The sequence below is a fragment of the Amphibalanus amphitrite genome, unplaced genomic scaffold (assembly GCF_019059575.1).
Source record: "Amphibalanus amphitrite isolate SeventyFive unplaced genomic scaffold, NRLGWU_Aamphi_draft 001440F_arrow, whole genome shotgun sequence".
In the NCBI taxonomy this organism is placed as follows: Eukaryota; Metazoa; Arthropoda; class Thecostraca; order Balanomorpha; family Balanidae; genus Amphibalanus; species Amphibalanus amphitrite.
Window position 1 is genome coordinate 130242 of NW_024882933.1, and position 18261 is coordinate 148502.

The window sequence follows — 18261 nt, forward strand, 5'->3', positions numbered from 1 at the left end:
TTGCCTCGACAGATCTTCAAGGAAATATCTATATCAATTTTCCTAAATTAGCTTTATGCTACCGTTTTAACGATCTTCATGAAACGGCCTCCCCTGTCCTTTTCCGTCGATATCTCCTAAACGACTACAGACATCGTCACGATAGGGGTCCTGAAAGTTTCGTTGAAAGTTTAGTGACGATATCTGTCTTTCAGGACGCCTACGGGGTTGAAAGTTTCGTTGAAAGTTAAGTGACGATGTCTGCAGTCGTTTAGGAGATATCGACGGAAAAGGACAGGGGAGGCCGTTTCGCCCCTTTCCTACGGAGCGCGGGTTTTAAGCATAAATATCATTAAACGGTAGCATAAAGCTGGTGGCCTCAGCACGGGTCCCGGGAAGGGGAGGAGGGGGGGGGGGGGGAGGAGGGCAGGGTGTGCCAATCAGCCTGTCAGCGGACCCTAAACTACTGCGTAATAGTCGCAAAAGGTCGGACCATGCCTCATGCACTGCGGCGCAATGACTCGGCGGCCTTCGTGACTGTATATAGTACCGAGGACCGTGTGGTACACCAAATAGTCGGTATCTCATTGCCGCCAAAGGGAGCAGTGGGGAAACATCGACAAATACAGGGTGACAGCTATGAGGCTTTTCTATTGGCTACTGATACTGGCTCTTCTCGGTGCCCTGTGCCTGGGTAAGTACGCTGCTATTCCAGGATGCTTTCGTAAGACGGTTGTAAGACGTCTGTAAGACGGTTGTAAGACGTCTGTAAGACGTTTTTGTAAGTCCTTGAGATGGCTGATATAGCTTCATGGACGGCGCCCGGGCCTGCTCATTGTAAGACAGATTGGCTTGAAAGGCCACCTTTTGGAAAACGTTTCACATAATCGATGCTTCTTACATTTCCTGAAATCCATTTTGGTTTTCTGCAAGGGAATGCGGAGTGCCTTTCCAAACTGTTTACGCCTGCGTCGCCAGGCAGTAGGTATATCCCATTCCCGTGGTCCGTCCCAGCGGAGGGTCAACTCGTCGCACCTCCCCTACTCACACCACGGCCTTGCCTTCGCCATGGTAGCAGGCCTATAAAATATGAACCTAAAATACCGCTATAATACGGTCAGTGTCTACCGAACGGCTCAAATACACAGACTCGATGAAAAATAAGAAACAGTTATATTTTTCATGTTACTTGAACCGAGGCACGAAAAGGTTTACCTACATAGCCAGTAGCCACTGCACCCACATAGCCACTCGGATGCGTCATTCGAGGTGAAATCAGCGAATAAATTGAACCTCACCTCGCAACTACCCCACTGTCTCGGCAGAGGGCGCCGAGGCCCGTCGGCGGTGCCACCGCCGGTGTCCGCGCGGCTGGCGCCACTGCTACTCCCGCTCCTCAAAGTACTACTGCTGCAAGAGGAGGTACCGCGGACGCTGGACCTACCGCTGGAGAAACTGCTACTGGAGAGGCTGAAAGGCTGTTATATCATAGAGACCCGGTCACGGGTCAGCACGGTTATCATGGAATTTGGAAACGACGCCGGCACGGACACGGGACAGAGCACCTCGGCCCAGAGGAAGCGGAACGGTTTGATGCAAGTTTTGCACTTTATTGGCAATTTTGCACGTTTTGGTCTTCGAAAGATATTTTCAAATTTTGACATATGAGTCATGATTTGGATATCACTGTTATTTTTGAAGCGCCCAATTGCACTGATGTCGTACTTATCAGCTTATTTAACCCTCGCATGTGTGCGGCGTTTGCCAGCTTCTAATGTGTAGGGGGAAGGGGTCGGTTGGACCCCCTCTTGCCGTTTGGCCCCTGATCGAGCTAGAGCTTCGCGGAAAAAACGAGCGTGTTGCCCGTGACGAGAGAAAGCCGATGATACCCAATTTTAAGGTCCTAGGTCATTGGTTGACCTTCCAGGTCAGGTCAATGACCCAAAGTCGGGAAAATCGGGACCTGTTAGAAAGTCGTAAAGTGTGGCTGCTGAGGGGTTTTTCGGGGTGCTGATCACGAATATCGTGTTAGTTTTGATCACAGATGATGTCTTGAAGCATTTAGACCAGGTCGGGTCAGGTCAGGTCAGGTCAACCAATAGGCGTCGTGACGGGTATTCGTAGTACATACGTGTCAACCGCCTCTGACAGCTTCGTAACATGTTACGAAGTCACCAAAACTACTTCGTAAATGTTCAAATGGTTGCTAAATTCGAATTCAGCTCCAAAAACTAGCCTAGAAACATGTAAAACTCGAAAAAGTCACCCGAGGTCACCCGAGGTCACCAAAGGTCAATGACCTGACCTGACCTTCAGGTGACCTTGACACACACGGGAGTAACATCAAATCACATGTTTGAACGTTTGAAACCACGAAAATCTTGCAAACACGCGGCTAGTGCGAGCCGACATACGCGAAATCGCGATTGCGGCCAAACATGGTCTCGGAAAAGAGGTCACAGGTCAAAGGTTATTTGGGTCAGGGTCATGAAATTTTCAGGGTAGGTGTAAAATTGATCAATGCGAGGGTACTGAAAGTTTCGTCGCGATCGGCCGCTTTTTACGCGAGTTATTTGCGAAAAACCATGGGGGGGGGGGTCCATCCGACCCCCCTACACATGCGAGGGTTAATAGCCGATTCTCTCGTCACGTCACCAATACGGAAATGGACGTTTTCGATGGAATACAATGTGTGCAATTGCATATTAGAGCGCAGTCTCAGTCTGCGACAATCGACATGGATCATCGAAGATCAACTTCGCTGATTTGGTCATTTTTAGACAAATCGGCTGAAGGCTCGTTATTCGTGATTACAACGGCATCAGAAAGCAACGGCATCACATCGCGGGAAACATTCGCGATACAGCCTCGATAGATCTTCAAGGAAATAAATCTACCACTCTCCCTAAATTAGCTTTAGGTATACTACAGTTCAACGATTTATGCTTAAAATTAAGAAATGCTCGGAAAAGAAAATAAACTATATTTACAAAAGGGATTTTTTACTATTTTCAAAGGTACCTATAGGAAAACTAGGTATATTTCATCTATTGTAGAGGCTAAATATTCATATTGGTGCTGCGGTGAGTGCGGAAGCTTATTACGCGTTAAAGAATCTTATTGAGCAATTCAAAAGCAACTGCATGCTGATTGGCTGAGGTTAACCTTTGCGACAGGTGGCTGCTTTTTCGGCATTCTAGTAGAAGAATGCCGAAAAAGCAGCCACCTGTCGCATTCTACAAGGCACCACATTCCTCTACAAGGCACTCTTTTCGGAACGAGAAATGGAATACCCATCTTTGCCTAGGGTGCGTTGAGGCATATAAAGCTCCTGATTTGTGCTAGTTTCAGCTCAAGCTACAAAACTGCTATTACAGTTTTAAACCTCATGTTAAAAAGCGACCATCCCACCTTAGCATTAGTTTTGAGTTGAGATCGCCAAAATCGGGTCCCTGGCTTGCACCTACCGGTTTGGCACTCACAACATCGAGAAATGCCTCAAATCGGAAATATCTTATTTCAAAGTTGCAGCACTTTGGATTCAGGGAGGCTAATGCATTTGAATGCCCCCTCTGAATGTGTGACGTCAGCGCAGATCTAACGATTTTAAATCTTTTACTAAAACGTTTGGTAGCACGCGGTGGTATATGCTGACTTGCGCGCAACAAGTGCCGCACTTTCAGCTGCCTAACTATTGCTTTCAAATAAAGTCGCTAGGAACTGCGGAGATCCCAAAAAGTCAACAAAAGTAAAAGTCTAATATCCCTCGCCCGGCGAGGGGGGTTGATGCAACCCCCCTAATGTTTTTCGCACATAACGTAAAAACGGCGGCGCGTAGCGCCGACAAATTTGGCATACCTTCTGAGGCAACCTTTTCGCACCTTTCCTGAAAATTTGAAATCCCAGTCTTTTCAGATCAGGTCACCAGGTCACAAAAACCGGTACAAGGTCAGGGGAAAATTGGACTAGCGTAGCGGCAACTGAATTCCAGAGCTCACTTAAATTAGTGACAAAGTATATCATTCGATGCGCACGGACGTCCTGAGTTCACTGGTGCTTTTATTTTTGCTCTATCTTTACTAGGTAAAAAGTTATAAGCGAAAAACGTTTGACATGTTTTAGCAAAATTTTTGCACTCATACCCCCCAAAACCCCCCTAAATATTGACTAAATGTACCCACCTACCCTGTAAATTTGGCGTTTCTAAGTGCCATAAGAGCCAATCGCCAGGGGGGGGGGGGGTCGTACCAACCCCCCTTCGCCGTCCGTGTTATGGAAAAGGCCCTCGCCTGGCGAGGGATATCTTGAAAACCGGTGAAAAATTTTTTCGGTGAAATTTGGTAGATATTCCTTTTCGCTTTTTCTGAACGGAGCGACATCACTTTCATGCCAATTCATTAACTTTTTGAAGGGAGGTCCATTTAAAGGTCAGTCTGGAAATTTGTCTTCAGGTCAAGATCATGGATTGCATTAAAAAGTTTACTGTAGCATGTAGGTAGGTTGTAGGTATTTTGAATACCAGCGAAAATTGAAGAAAAGATGGACAAATGAATGCATAACCCGCTACGACGCGGGTTTTCAGGCAAATCTTCCCCTTCAATAATCATGTCAAACAAACCGCACAAATGTTAGGTTACATAAGTAAAAGGTCGCCAAATTAGTCACCATTTCACTGTCATATGACAGTGCGCCATTCCAGCCCACCCATATAATGGGAGGTGGACTGTCAGGGCCAATTGTCAAAGGGTCGCCGTGAGGCACGCTACAGCAGCATGAAGCTTCTCCATTGGCTCCTGGTGGTGATCGTTCTGTTAGGAACGCTGTCATTGGGTGAGTGCCGAATCGGTGCAGCATCGGTCCATCATGCCCACTGTCGGAAGTCTGAAACATTGCCCATTTTGTTTTTCTCACAGACAATGGCAATGCAAAAAAAATATAATAAGACCAGACGTTTCGACAACAAAGTGCCTTCGTCAGTGGAAAACAAGATATAGGCATACATCGATAAAAATATGTAAAGCCTATATCTTGCTTTCCACTGACGAAGGCACTTTGTTGTCGAAACATCTGGTCTTATTATATTGTTTTTGTATTGCCATTGTCTGTGAGAAAAACAAAATGTCTCCTTCTAATTGCCCATTTTAATTGCATAATTTGTTGTCACCAATAGGTAACCGTCTACCATTGCAGCATACTTTATATATATATATTTTTTTCATGGGATAAAATGCAAATGTGCTCACAATCTGTTAACATTGGAATCGAGCCGATCGAAACTGATATATTCTTACACAAAAATAAATGTCACCGGGTTTGGAACACGCGCTCATAGTAGCGTGCGATTTCAGATAACAGTATCCTCCACAATCATACATGGGCGGCTGTCGTAGCGCGATAGGTTAGTGGTTCCATCGCTGCCAGCTGGCTGACCGCTGCCCGGCCCTGCAGGCGGCGCCGACCCGGGTCACCACCACAGGCCGTGCCGCCAGCGGTGTCCGCGCGGCTGGCGCTACTGCCACTCGCGCTACTCGAACGCGCGCTGCTGCCGGCGGCGCCACCGCGGCAGGTGGAAGTACCACTGGGTGCGCTGCTAGGCGCCGCGTCCACGGCACGCTGAAAATGGGTCCATCGAGCACGTCAGAACTGGTACAACGGAGAGGACATGTCTGCCAACGGAGAGATGGAACACGTGGCCCGCACTGAAAAAAACTTACTCCCCATTTTCTAATTTTAGAATGCCAAAAAGCACTCCTGCAATCGAATAATTTTATGACCTGGCATAAGCGCCTAAAATGGGGAGTTTTGGGGAATAAAACTAGCATATAGAATATATTTAGTATCCGAACGCTTATATTATTCGCGCTAGGGAGTAATTTTATGACGGAGGATAAAAGTATGCTATCTTTGGATAAAATTACACCAGATGATAATTTTATTAACTTAATACTTAAATTACTCCCATTCGGGGAATAATATTGCCATGCCAAAAAGCACTCCTTTTTTCGATAATTTTACCCCGGAGTAACTCCCCGGTAAAATCAAGCCCCGGTGTAAAAGTACCACCCCTGATAATGCGGGGTGATGTGATAATATTATGACCAAGTGTAAAATAAGGAATGCATTTAAACAATGTATTGAAACACCAACAATTGATTAACGAATGGTACCTGAGCATCAGCAGGTACATCTTAATTTGGACGCACTTCCAGTGATGGCGCATTGCGGCTGACAGGGACGTAATTTTGCTTCCTAGTTGAGAAGCGGCGTCTCAACTGGGAGGCAAAACTTCCTCTGTGCCGGCCGCAATGCGAAATCACTGGAAGGACGTTCAAGGTCACAACTCACAAGGGCGTTATGGTTAACACTGAGGCTAACGAATAACATCTTCGCACAGAACCACCGCCACGGATGGCAGATAAAACGAGCGTGTATGGTTAACACTGAGGCTAACGAATAACATCTGCGCACAGAACCACCGCCACGGATGGCATATAAAACGAGCGTGATCTGGGCTATGAAAGACGTACTGAGACTCATTGGCGTACTGAGACCGCTGCAGCTGAATTAGTCATAATACAGAGGCTCCAGCAGTGTGAGCCACACGTTGCGAGTCACTTGAGCCACAGGTGAGCCACAAGTCACGAGTCACTTGAACCACAGGTGAGCTACAGGTCGCCAGTCATTCGAAGTGGGCATCTCCGATGCTGGTTCTACACTACCTGGGTAACCTCCCACACCTTCTGTGATAAGCCAGATAGGTTTACATCGAATCCCACACTCCGGTAAAGAATCTCGAACAGGGCCCTGCAGGGCCCCGTGAACTTTGTGTAGAAGACAGCGTGGGCGGCCGTCATTAGGGCCACGGTCTCCAACCTGGTGGCCGGCAGTTGGCAGACCACCACACCGTCCACCGATAGTTCCTCACCTGCCTGACGAACCCCGTTTCTCGGATCCGCCAAGGTGCCAATGGCTGTTCCACAGCCATAGGCAAGTAGAGCTAGCAGCTCGTCGTCTGCCGTGAAAAAGAATATTGCAGTCAGTTGGCATCAATGCATATCGTACAAATAAACGTAAAGGAAACCTAGGAGAGAAACAAGGAACCGCGTTCGTACAGTAGCTGGCTATGCCATCTACAGTATCTGGAGACGATTCTTCGCTTCTTCCTGATTTATTTTCAATCTCAAAATCGTAGTACGATGCGTAGTACGTTTGCGTAGTACGATACACTCTTACAACTAAACGTGGTGCATAATTACAAAATAATTATACGTCGTTAAAATATTTCAGTGAAATAAGAAATTAGTACCCGATGTTCCGCTGTCATGGTTAAGTATGGAGTGCAAGTAGGTATCAAACTGCATGTAACTGTGGTATATTTGGAGACAATGAAGACAACCATGAAAAAGTCGGCGGCTGACCGTGGCCGAGGTCGGGTCGCCCGTCCGCGGCTCCAGTCATGGCAGTGGCGTGAGCGCTGCTCAGTGCACGCCCGGGCAGCGGCCAGTGTTAAGTGAGGTTGGCGGCAGAGCGACTTTTTGTGAATTGCTACCGAGTGCTGTGTGCTCGTACATAAGAGGTGAGGAAATATCTATTGCGCTGTTCACCGGATCCAGTCGTCTTCAAACACCATGGCTTCAGATTCGGACAGTGAGGGAGCCTTTTCCACCGACTGTGCTACTTCCGGCACAGAAAGTGGTCGTCGCAAGCGTCGATCTTCCGTTTCTGACATGGTGAGACGCGTCGAAGAACGTAACGCAAAACGTGCGGCCCGGGGCAGCAGCCCTCCCGTCCCGGCGGCGCTGGACGGCCGGTCGTTGCCCCGGGCTACAGGGCTGGCCGCCCCGGCGTCCGGTCCGGCCGGGGTGGGGCTGAACACCGAGACGCTGAGCGCCATACAGCAAATGATCGGCGACGGCATACAAAAGGTTATTTCTGCGTTTGAGGCCAAATTTGATCGGCTTGAAAAGAGGATCTCCATTCTTGAGGGTGAAGAAATGAATCGCGACATAGAAATCAGAAGATTATCTGAACAATTAGAGATGCAAGTTCACGTCAATATTGAGCTGCAGAAGCAGGTAGAATCCATGGACATGAACGGGCGGATGACTTCGCTGATTTTCACCTGCTCGGACTTCGGGAAGCGTCGGCCAAATGAAGAGATCGAACAACAAGTCGTTGATGTTATCAACAAACGCGACCCGGACATCCGCTTGACCGCTGCGGACTTACAGACCGCACATCGCCTTCAGGGCGACGACAAAGTGATCGTGAAGTTCGCGAAACAGCGGGTACGTGACTCTATTTATGAACGCCGCTTCTCCATGAACTCCGGCAGTGCTCACTCAGCGCGCAAGGAAAGGCTGTCACCTCTTTATGTAAATGAGAGCCTGACCCCGAGCAACAGAGCAATTTATAATGAACTCCTCGAGGCTCGTAAGCCCTGTAACGGTGCGAAAATCGCGTCGGTGTTCACTCGACGTGGCGTTGTGTTCTGTCGGCGTGTGAAACGTGGCGACAATATCATGGTTGCTGATCAAGCCGCCCTCCGGCGAGTCTTGGACGGCTCCCGTTTCCCGACTCGGCACCGTGGCCGTCCGCCGCCGCCCTCTGTTCACTCGGGCGTCCTCCCTGCGGTGGGTGCCTCCGGCGGAAAAGCGGCGTCATCGCCGTATGTACGTTCGGCCGGGCCCGGTAAGGGAACATCAACGCCTTCGTCTTCATCCGGTGTCCCACAGCCGGGTTCTACTGCAGCGCAATCCTGTGCCGCGTCAGACTCCGAGCCGGTGTCGGCCGCGAGGCCGTCGACGGAGTCGCGCGGTGAGGTGCCGAACAGTCCGGCGGTCGCCGCTTCTGGAGACCCGGTGACGTCAGTCGTCTGAGCCCGGTGAGACCGGTGCGCGGTCACCGGAAACCGTTTCCGGTGCAGGTCTTCGTCACCGGGTTCGGTCCGTTTACTGGTCGTTGAAGTAAGTGCTCCTAAATAGCGCCTTGATGATTCTTGGTAGATGTTTGTCTTCTAGCATTAACGTACAGCTAACCAATGACGCCTGTATTAGACGAATTTCTTGTGTCTTGTATTAGTGAACCCTGCAAGATAATATAGAAATGCTTTTTTCATAAGATATTCATTTTTATTATTCATTTATTTATGTATTTAGTTGTTTACGTGTCATCTCAATTTTCTACGTATATTCTCGTTTGGAAAAGTTTTCTGATCTGTAACAGATAGCTTAGACGTATCAGACTTTTGACTAGACGCATTTAACCTGTTGTGAGAAGTTATCTGCCATTATGCGTCGATAATTGCTGCCCGGAGCGGCACGCTCGTGCACTGCTGTGTCTGTAGGAGGTCCATATGACTAGCCTGCGGACGGCCGTAATGTTAGGGGAATGGGAAGTGTGGGGTCTAGAGGTATTGAGTTCTTTTTTCATTGTAAATGATGGTTTTACTGGTGATATACGTGTTAGGTTTCCTTTGGCGTGCATATACTGCCATATTTGTCTGTGCCGCGCGGTGGTGCCGGTACAACCAAGACCTCTTAAAACATATAGCCTTGCTGTAAATCTACCGGCTGGTTCATGAAGGAAGTTTCGGTGGTTTCCTTTAATACGAGAGGCTTACGCAATCGCACCAAAAGACGATCCATTTTTCGTCATCTTCGAATAAAGTACAAAAAATGTATCGTTGTTCTTCAAGAGACACACTCTAGACCGTCGATGGAAAACACATGGAAGAATGAATGGAAGGGACAAATTTTCTTCTCACATGGTTCAGAGTCAGGACAAGCAGGTGTTGCTGTGTTGGTTCCGGGTGGATTTGAGTATAGCGTCAATGAATTACTTGCTGATCATGAAGGAAGATTAGTCTGTGTGGAAATTGGATCTATACCGAATAAAGTAGTGTTGTTAGGGGTATATGCACCTGCCGTTGACGATCAAAACGTAAAATGCGATTTCTTAAATGAACTGAGACAAGTCTTGACTGATTTCAGTTGTGCTAAAATAGTTATGGCGGGAGACTTTAATATTAGATTAAGTTCACTCGACACTGACAGTCATTCCTTCCGGGAAAGCAGAGCTAGTAAAAAACTAGGAGAGTTGATAGGAGAATTTTCTCTGGAAGATGCTTGGAGAACACTGCACCCAACGGAGAAAAAATTTACTTGGAGGAGAATAAACCCTCTGCAGCAGTCTCGAATTGATATGATTTTTGTAAGCAGCTGGATAATCAACAACAATGTAGTAAAAGCCCATATCGATACCGGCATCCTGAGTGACCACAGCTTTATTACGTTAACATTTTGTTTTTCGGATGAACCCCGAGGGCCCGGTCTGTGGCGCTTCAATAATTCCCTTCTTTTAGATGATGAATTCATTAACGCAGCTAAGTCTGAAATAAATAAAGCCTTGATAAAAACTGAACCTTATCATCAAAACATTCAGAAAGGAGTGATAATCGATATGCTATTAAGCAACATAAGAGTGCTTGCGATAAAAAGAAGTAAGAAAATTGCGTACGAGCTACGTCGCACAGAAAATCTTTTATATGACGCATTAAGTAAATGCGAGTCAAAGCTCGCCAGTTCGCCGACAGAGGAACTGGTCAAAGAGTACGAAAATACCAGACAAAGATTAGATGAGATCAAAATTAACCGTGGCAAGGCAGCAATTTTGAGATCTCAAACAGTATGGACAGAAGAAGGGGAAAAGCCAACAAGGTATTTCATGAGAACTGCACAACAGAGAGCGATGCAAAAAACGATAAGCACCCTCCAAACTGATGACGGATCGCTAATACAAGGTAATCGACCTATTCTCAACATGTGCGTTGAACACTTTCAATCGCTTTATTCAAAACAATTAACTAACGAAGAATATCTAGATGAGTTTGCCTTGAGCGATGAAGACCCAAGATTAACGGAGGAAGAGAAAAATAGATGTGAAGGGTATATAACGAAAGAGGAATGCAGTGCGGCATTACTTGGCATGGCTAAAAATAAAGCAGCAGGAATCTCAGGATTTTCTGCCGAATTTTTCTCTTTCTTCTGGAATGAGATTGGGGACATAGTTGTGAGCTATTTTAACGATGCCAAAGATAACGGTCAATTATTCATAACTCATAGAAGAGGGATTTTGACGCTAATACCTAAGAAAGGTGATCAAAAGTTGCTGTCAAATAAGAGACCCATTTGTCTCCTAGATGTTATTTATAAATTGATTGCCAAAGTGATTGCGATAAGAATAAAGAAAGTTGCTGACAAATTGGTAAACAAAGATCAAAGTGGGTTCTTGAAAGGGAGGTATATTGGTGAGAATTCGAGACTCATAGCAGATGTAATAAACTATTGTGAGTCAGATGACTTAGGAGGTGCAGTATTAGCGGTAGATTACAAAAATGCCTTCGATTCAATCAACCACGAGTTTATTTGGCACACATTGAAAGCATTTAATTTTGGTCCTGAATTGATAGCATGGATAAAGCTTTTATATAACGGCTCACTTCTGGCTGTTTGCAATAACGGTTTTACGTCAAATTGGTTTGCGTGCGGTCGCGGTACTTTTCAAGGTTCTCCGCTGAGTGGTTTACTGTTCAACTTAGTAGGAGAAATACTAGCGAACAAGATAAGAAGAGATAGGCTAATCAAGGGAATTACCATTGCTGGCATCGAAGTAAAATTGAGCATGTATGCCGATGATACAACGGTATTCTTGAACTCTGAAGCGTCGGTGCATAGAGTATTAGAAGTATTAGACAAATTCAGAAAAGTTTCTGGACTTGAAATAAACAGAACGAAAACGAAATTGATGTGGGTAGGATCAGCTAAATTTAGGAAGGAGGCCGTGGAAGGAATTGAAGCTGTCTCGAAGTTGAAAATCCTTGGCATCACCCACAGCGCCGTCGCTGACTGTGCGGAAGAAAACGTAGCACCTGTTATTACAAGGATTAGGAATGTGCTGAACAATTGGTCTCAGAGGCACTTAACGTTAAAGGGACGCATAACCATTTCAAAGACGCTTGTCGCATCCCAACTAGTGTATCTAGCTTCCTCTGTGAGCATCCCTAAGGTAGACCTACAAACGATTCAAGGTTTGATTATGAAGTTTTTATGGCGGGGAAGACCCCCGAAAGTTGCCGCCAGTGTCTTGTGCCTAGGTATTAGAGAGGGTGGCTTAAAAGCGCCGGATACATTGAAGTTTTATGATGCATTAAGGTTGCAATGGGTTAAACGAATGTACACAAATGTGGACTCGCAGTGGAGAAAGATTATTCAGGCTCGCATAGGAAAGTATAGCATTGATGATTTGCTAAGGAACCGTAACGCTAGGCACTTCGTTAAAAAGTCGAACATTCCTGATTTTTATAAACAAGTGGTCGGCCAGTATCAAGAGTTATTTTATAAAGAACCTTGCGAAGCCCTCCAAGCAAGAGCTGAATCGATTTGGTATAATGACACGGTATTAATTGGAGGGAAGCCTGCCTTTCAAAAGGAAATGTATGAAGCTGGCATTAAAATAGTAGATGACTTAGTTGGGCCCGATGGAAGTATGCTAAGCTTCAGTCAACTGAAGGAAAAAATGCCACAATTAAGAGTTGACTTCCTCACACTGCAGAGCATAAAAAATGCAATACCGTCCAAATGGAAACAAATGGTTAGGCTAAACACCAGGGCTATGCTGGACCCAGATGATAGAAAATGTTGCCTTATTAATGTGAGTGCCACTTTGAAAGTTTGTTTGAGGGCACTCATGTGTAATCACATATACAGAAAGTTGTTAACGATTAAAACACCTACCGCTCAATGCAAATGGGAACAAGAGGGCATTTCTTTTGATTGTTGGGGAGATATGTACGAGATACCGTACAAAGTAACAACGTCTACTAAATTACAATCATTGCATTTTCGCATTATACACAGATATATTCCAACACGTAAATTCCTATGTTCACGAAACATTATTGGTAGCAGATTATGCCTGAAATGTTTTGAGGTAGATACGCTCGAACATTTCTTCTATCGCTGCACTGATGTTCGCGAAATCTGGGATAAGGTGCTAGGTAAGATAACGGCGGCCTTTCGTCTTCCAAACAGTTTCGTAAACGCCAAAACGGTGCTTCTCGGTAGTGCGTCCAGTCCAAATATAATTAACTTAGTAATTTTATTGTGCAAGCAGTATATCGTAGCATGTAAATTACAAAACAATTCTACTCAACAACCAAGTGTAGAAGGTGCGATAAAAATGGTCATGAACCAGCACGAAATTGAAAAAGCGATTGCCAAAAAAAGATGATAAGCTCGACCAATTTTGGGAAAAGTGGGAAAAAGTCGTATACAGGAACCACGGAGGCTTGTTTCAGTGAATATTGTCCGCAAATAAATTCACATGGTCGTTGTGCCGGCACTTGGACGTCGCGTGCATACTTTATGGCATGTGTACGCAGTGCGGCGCTACACTGTGCGCAGAGAAATCAGCCTCGACGCACGAAGCGTCGACGCGCGACGCGCGCGTCCGTTATCCGCCGGCCATCGGTCGTGACCTGCCGCCCAAAGCCTGTGTGGTTGGTGTCGTGAATGTGGGCCAATGTCATGTTTATGTCCTTCTTTGATTGTGATTCGTGTACCTTGTGTGTGTTGCATAAGTGATTTGTACGTCCTTGTGTTTCGTTTAATTTAATAATAAAGAGGTGAGAGGAGAAAAAAAAAGACAACCATGAATGGAGACAACCTGAATGGAGACAACCATGACTTTTCAATATCACTAGAGTTAAACAACACTTTTTGACTAATAGCAAAACCAACGACGATTGGCTGTCCAAAGGTGAGGTACAACATGTGAACATGTTGTCCCGCCCGTCGTTAAAGTGCCACCTTTTTACGGTTTTCGGTTTAAAACGGTTTTCAGTAGACCTGACCCACCTATGACCTACCCTGAAGTCCGTTTCCCGAAATTCGTCCTAGTTTTCGAGATACCCGCATTCGAACTTCACATTGATGCTATCACAAAAAGTGTGGGAGATGGGATGTAACATTACATGGTAATGTTACATTCCCATATTCCACACATTTGTGATGGCTTTATGAAGTCCAATTGCGGATATCTTGAAAACTAGGCCGAATTTTGGGAAACAGACTTCAGGGTAGGTCATAGGTGGGTTAGGTCTAGTGAAAACCGTTTTGTGTAAAAAAACGTGGCAGTCTTCCTTTAAGCCAAAAAAAAAAAAAAAATCATCAAGAAAATAAACAGTTGTCCTGCCCTCTGCTATTAATGTATTACGCTATTGGGATATGTGAAACGTCATTTCTCCATCGTGCAGGAAGAAGCATGCGTGGGAAATACCTTCCTACACTTGGCCTTGGCTAATGTTTTGGCCTGACCTCGTATTTATCGAAAATACCTCGGGCCTAACTTTACATTCGCTAAAAAAAAAAAATGCTTGTGCCCGTTCAAAACTCACCGTCTTTGTCGGCCGGCTCCACGTTTATTATCGTCTGGGCATACTTCTTCGCGGTATGTCTGATTTTGTGCAGGACATGCTCCTTCACGTCCTCCTCGAGCCCCATGATCATTCCCAAGTCAGTCCACACCTGGAAACATCGCAAAATCACATTAATGAATGGAATTAACATCAAGCAACATCAAGTGAACATTATATCATTGTGGAAGGTCAGGTCAGGTAAGTTACTCCAGCTCACAAAAAGTTTGAAAGCGCGCCACGTCAAGTGTCAACCTCTGGTGATCTTTTACCTGGTAAAAATGACTGGAATGCTTTCGTCATGGTTTGTGACAAGATTCCCAACTCCGCCTTGAGCGTTTTGTTACGGTTACGTTGCTTAGGACCCGCCAAGTTAGATGGGAGGGGGGGGGGGTGACTTCACAGCAGGCGGTAGAAAAACCAGAGGGAGTGGGTTAAAAATTATACAAATTTTCCAGATGTTTTCCTATCCAATGTTGTTCCCTGATGGCGTGGATATAAAATGGTGCCAGTTCAGTTCAACCATCCCCCGTTAACGAGTTTCAAAATTCCTTTACCGTTAGGTACATCACGCTGCCGCGCTGGCGGGAAAAAAGTTCCCACGCATTCATGATACATAGGAAGATGGTGATCATCTGGGTCAACTGGCGAGCTTATAATTGGGAAGTTTATAAAAAACACGTTGACATGAATGTTTGAAGCCCCGTTTCTCGATAATCCACCCTTAAAAGGCACAGATGTCAAATGTGACATTTTAACTACACCACGCTTACGCATAGCCACTGTGACGTCACCGTGGCGGTCAAATTTTCCTACTGAACTTCCCTGTTAGTAAAGGAATCTCGAGTTCAATCACACATAACATTAGACAAGACTTTTAAATACCGAATAAAGCAACACTTGCGGCAGCTTCGCTGTACATATCCGGGAATATCTCCTTCATCTCCTCGCCAGTCTTCCGGTTTCGGTTGCTCGTGAGGCATATCCGCCGAACCTCGAAGGAATCTTTGAGAACAGATGTCTTGTGAGTGACATCGGTGTGCTTTAGCTTGGCACTGAACTTGGCGGTTTCGGTGCAGATGTCTAGCTTCGACTTCTTCGTTTTGGGAAACATCCCCGGCATCCCCTCTTCAGCTGCCGCACGCTTTTTCACATCGATGCCCCTGGCTCGTCTTTCCGTGTCGATGACGGCGTTGCTCAATGCTCAGTGGCTTTCGACAGTTCTTGAATCTGTTCCGAAGTTTCTGTCGGAAGCTGTTCTTCCGCAGAGTCACCTTTGAGAAAGAAAAGAACCGTTTTTTTTTAATTTCATGGACAGCTTTATCAGGCAGTGAACAGTGAACAAGATATAAATACGTTCATTAAACGTGTTTTCTTCTATCGTGATATTGGGAGGATAGAAACAACAAAAAGTAGATGTCCGGATATGACCGTTTTAACAATTTGTTTTGTTTGTTTGTAACAACAATTTGTCAATTTGTTTTGACAATTTCTCTTCCAGAATTTCATCATCGCGGAAATCTTCGTCCGCAAATCTACGTCAACGCATTTCTTGGATTGTATGGTCATACTACGGATTACTGTTAGGAGTCATACTAACAAAACACAAAGTATACAGTAATTTCAGCTTACCTTCGAGGACTGGGACGCTTGCTCGGTTCTCTGACAGAAGGCCTTGGTTCTGACGACTTGAGCACAATGGCGGTCGCGAATGGTCACGAACTGAAGAGACGTTCCGAAAATATTATTCTTGGAATAATACTGTGCTGGACGAATAGATTAATCACTTTTAGATTAGTTATGTCACGACGGAATAGGAATATCAAGAAAGTGATACAGTATTGCTTGAAATACGCTCCCGAATACTCCCGAAGAATAATGTTAGTAATGCTACCACATAATATTACTCCATGGTTATAAAATTATTGTCCGGACATGATAGTTTTATCACGAAGGAAGTAATTTTTACACCTACATGAGAATAGTTTTATTCTGTCGCGTCAATTTATCAGCCGTAATGGAGTATAAAAATTACCCTAATTACTCCACAGCGGTTTATTTTTATGCAGTTTTGATAAAAGTACTCTAGCTGTCAATTTTATTACCATCTAATGGGAGTTCAGCACAAATATATTCCAATGACCTTGTTTATCACTGTGAACTAAGCTAAAATCACCCCATGCCTCTTTGAGACTGATATAAATTTATAACCCGAAAGAATAAAAAGGACACGTGATAAAATTAGAAGATAAAATTACCACTTACTAAAACACAAAAGAGATGATTATAGTACCAGGTTTAAGAATAACTTTCAAAAACGCCCTTAATGCAATGCAGAGAGTAAGAATACGCTACAAAACATAATCATTATATGCCATTGGTGCGTGATTATTCGCCAAACTGGAGTGGAAAAACTCCAAAAATAACTCTCTAGGTGTAAGTTTTTTTCAGTGCGGGATAGGGCGACGCTGGGCTGTTCAGGACGTTTTTGATTTATCTCACAGACACTTTAGCTTCTAGAATTTATCAAATCATGGTTGTCTGTTGTTTCATGCTACTTTTATGATTGATATTTACGTGTTACTATTTTCGGTCAGTGAAATAAATTATTTTTAGTCAAGGCTATCGTTTGTAGGTGAGCTTTCTTACTTCACTGTCCCAAAGACACAACGAAAAGGTAAAAACAGCCACATCGGCATAAGCTCAGAGCCCTGAGGTCGCTGCTCAGTGCTCAACTAAGAGGATTAATTATCCCATGTAAATCCCCAAGTTATGATATGGCTGAGCTAATGGCCCGCTTTACGCAGCTCAGGCTTCCAACATATCCTCATCTGGGAGGCACAGAAACCTACCAATCTGGGGAAATACGCTACAGTTGCCATAGCATCATGCTTCCCTCGAGAACGGGGAGCTAATCAGATTATGGCGACCTTTGAATGACGAAATGCAGCTGCTCAAAACGCAAACAATATTCCTGCAAACAATGTAATGAATTACGAATCTGATTTGAGCTTAGACCGAGTGTTTGCACTCGCTTCCAACCAAACGTTAAAGCAAGAAACACATTTCCAATCTACACCAGTCGCATTCAACGAACACAACATTGAACATTGGCCAAATGAAAACACCGCCCCGCAAAGCTGCAATATAAACATTTCTCTCGACTAAAACCGCCACTTGACGGCACAAGCCTCAATTATCAGAGAGCACTGACGGCCGGCTCACTCAGAATCTCCGCTGATCCGACGGGAGCTCTGCACCAAAATTCATCTGCCGGAGTCGCTCGCCCGTCGGCGGGGTCGGCGATCAGCCCCCGCGGGACGGGACCGGCCACAGCGGGCGACTTCCCAGTTCCGGGGCCGTCCTTAGCTCCAGGACTGGAGCAGCAGCTTCAGGCCGTGGCTGTCCTTAGCTTCAGGACTGAAGTACATAGGAGCGTGATCAGAGGCGCGCTCAACAGGATACCTCTTATAAAAAGGTGCTGAAATATTAGGAAATAATGGAATCTGTTTATCATCCGCTTTAGGGCGCAGAGTTTCTTTTTATTGAGAACCAATGCTCGATAGCCATACGGTGTAGCCTGTAGGTATTATGTGTATGTACCTGCCTGCAGGTACCTGCAGGTACACATAACCAGCTTGTGTAATAACACAAAGTCACATCTTCATACAGGTTCCCTTCTATTCCATTTCTACGTAACTATTGTAACCGTTTCCCGATCTATTGCTGCCCGTTTAGACGACACAACATCAGTCGACAGAAGATCACAGACGACAGATGCACGAGCAAACAAAACCCTGCACACTTTG

The 18261-nt window shown here is 45.3% G+C and overlaps 2 long non-coding RNA genes across 2 annotated transcripts; both read left to right on the top strand.

Annotated features, from left to right (window-relative positions):
• The first annotated feature begins 482 nt into the window (after nucleotides 1-482).
• On the top strand, nucleotides 483-1613 carry LOC122373075. The gene is made up of 2 exons (XR_006254974.1): nucleotides 483-673; nucleotides 1305-1613. It is a non-coding gene; the product is annotated as an uncharacterized LOC122373075 (long non-coding RNA).
• A 3078-nt stretch (nucleotides 1614-4691) lies between these two features.
• On the top strand, nucleotides 4692-5653 carry LOC122373071. The gene is made up of 2 exons (XR_006254971.1): nucleotides 4692-4809; nucleotides 5428-5653. It is a non-coding gene; the product is annotated as an uncharacterized LOC122373071 (long non-coding RNA).
• Nucleotides 5654-18261: the final 12608 nt, after the last annotated feature.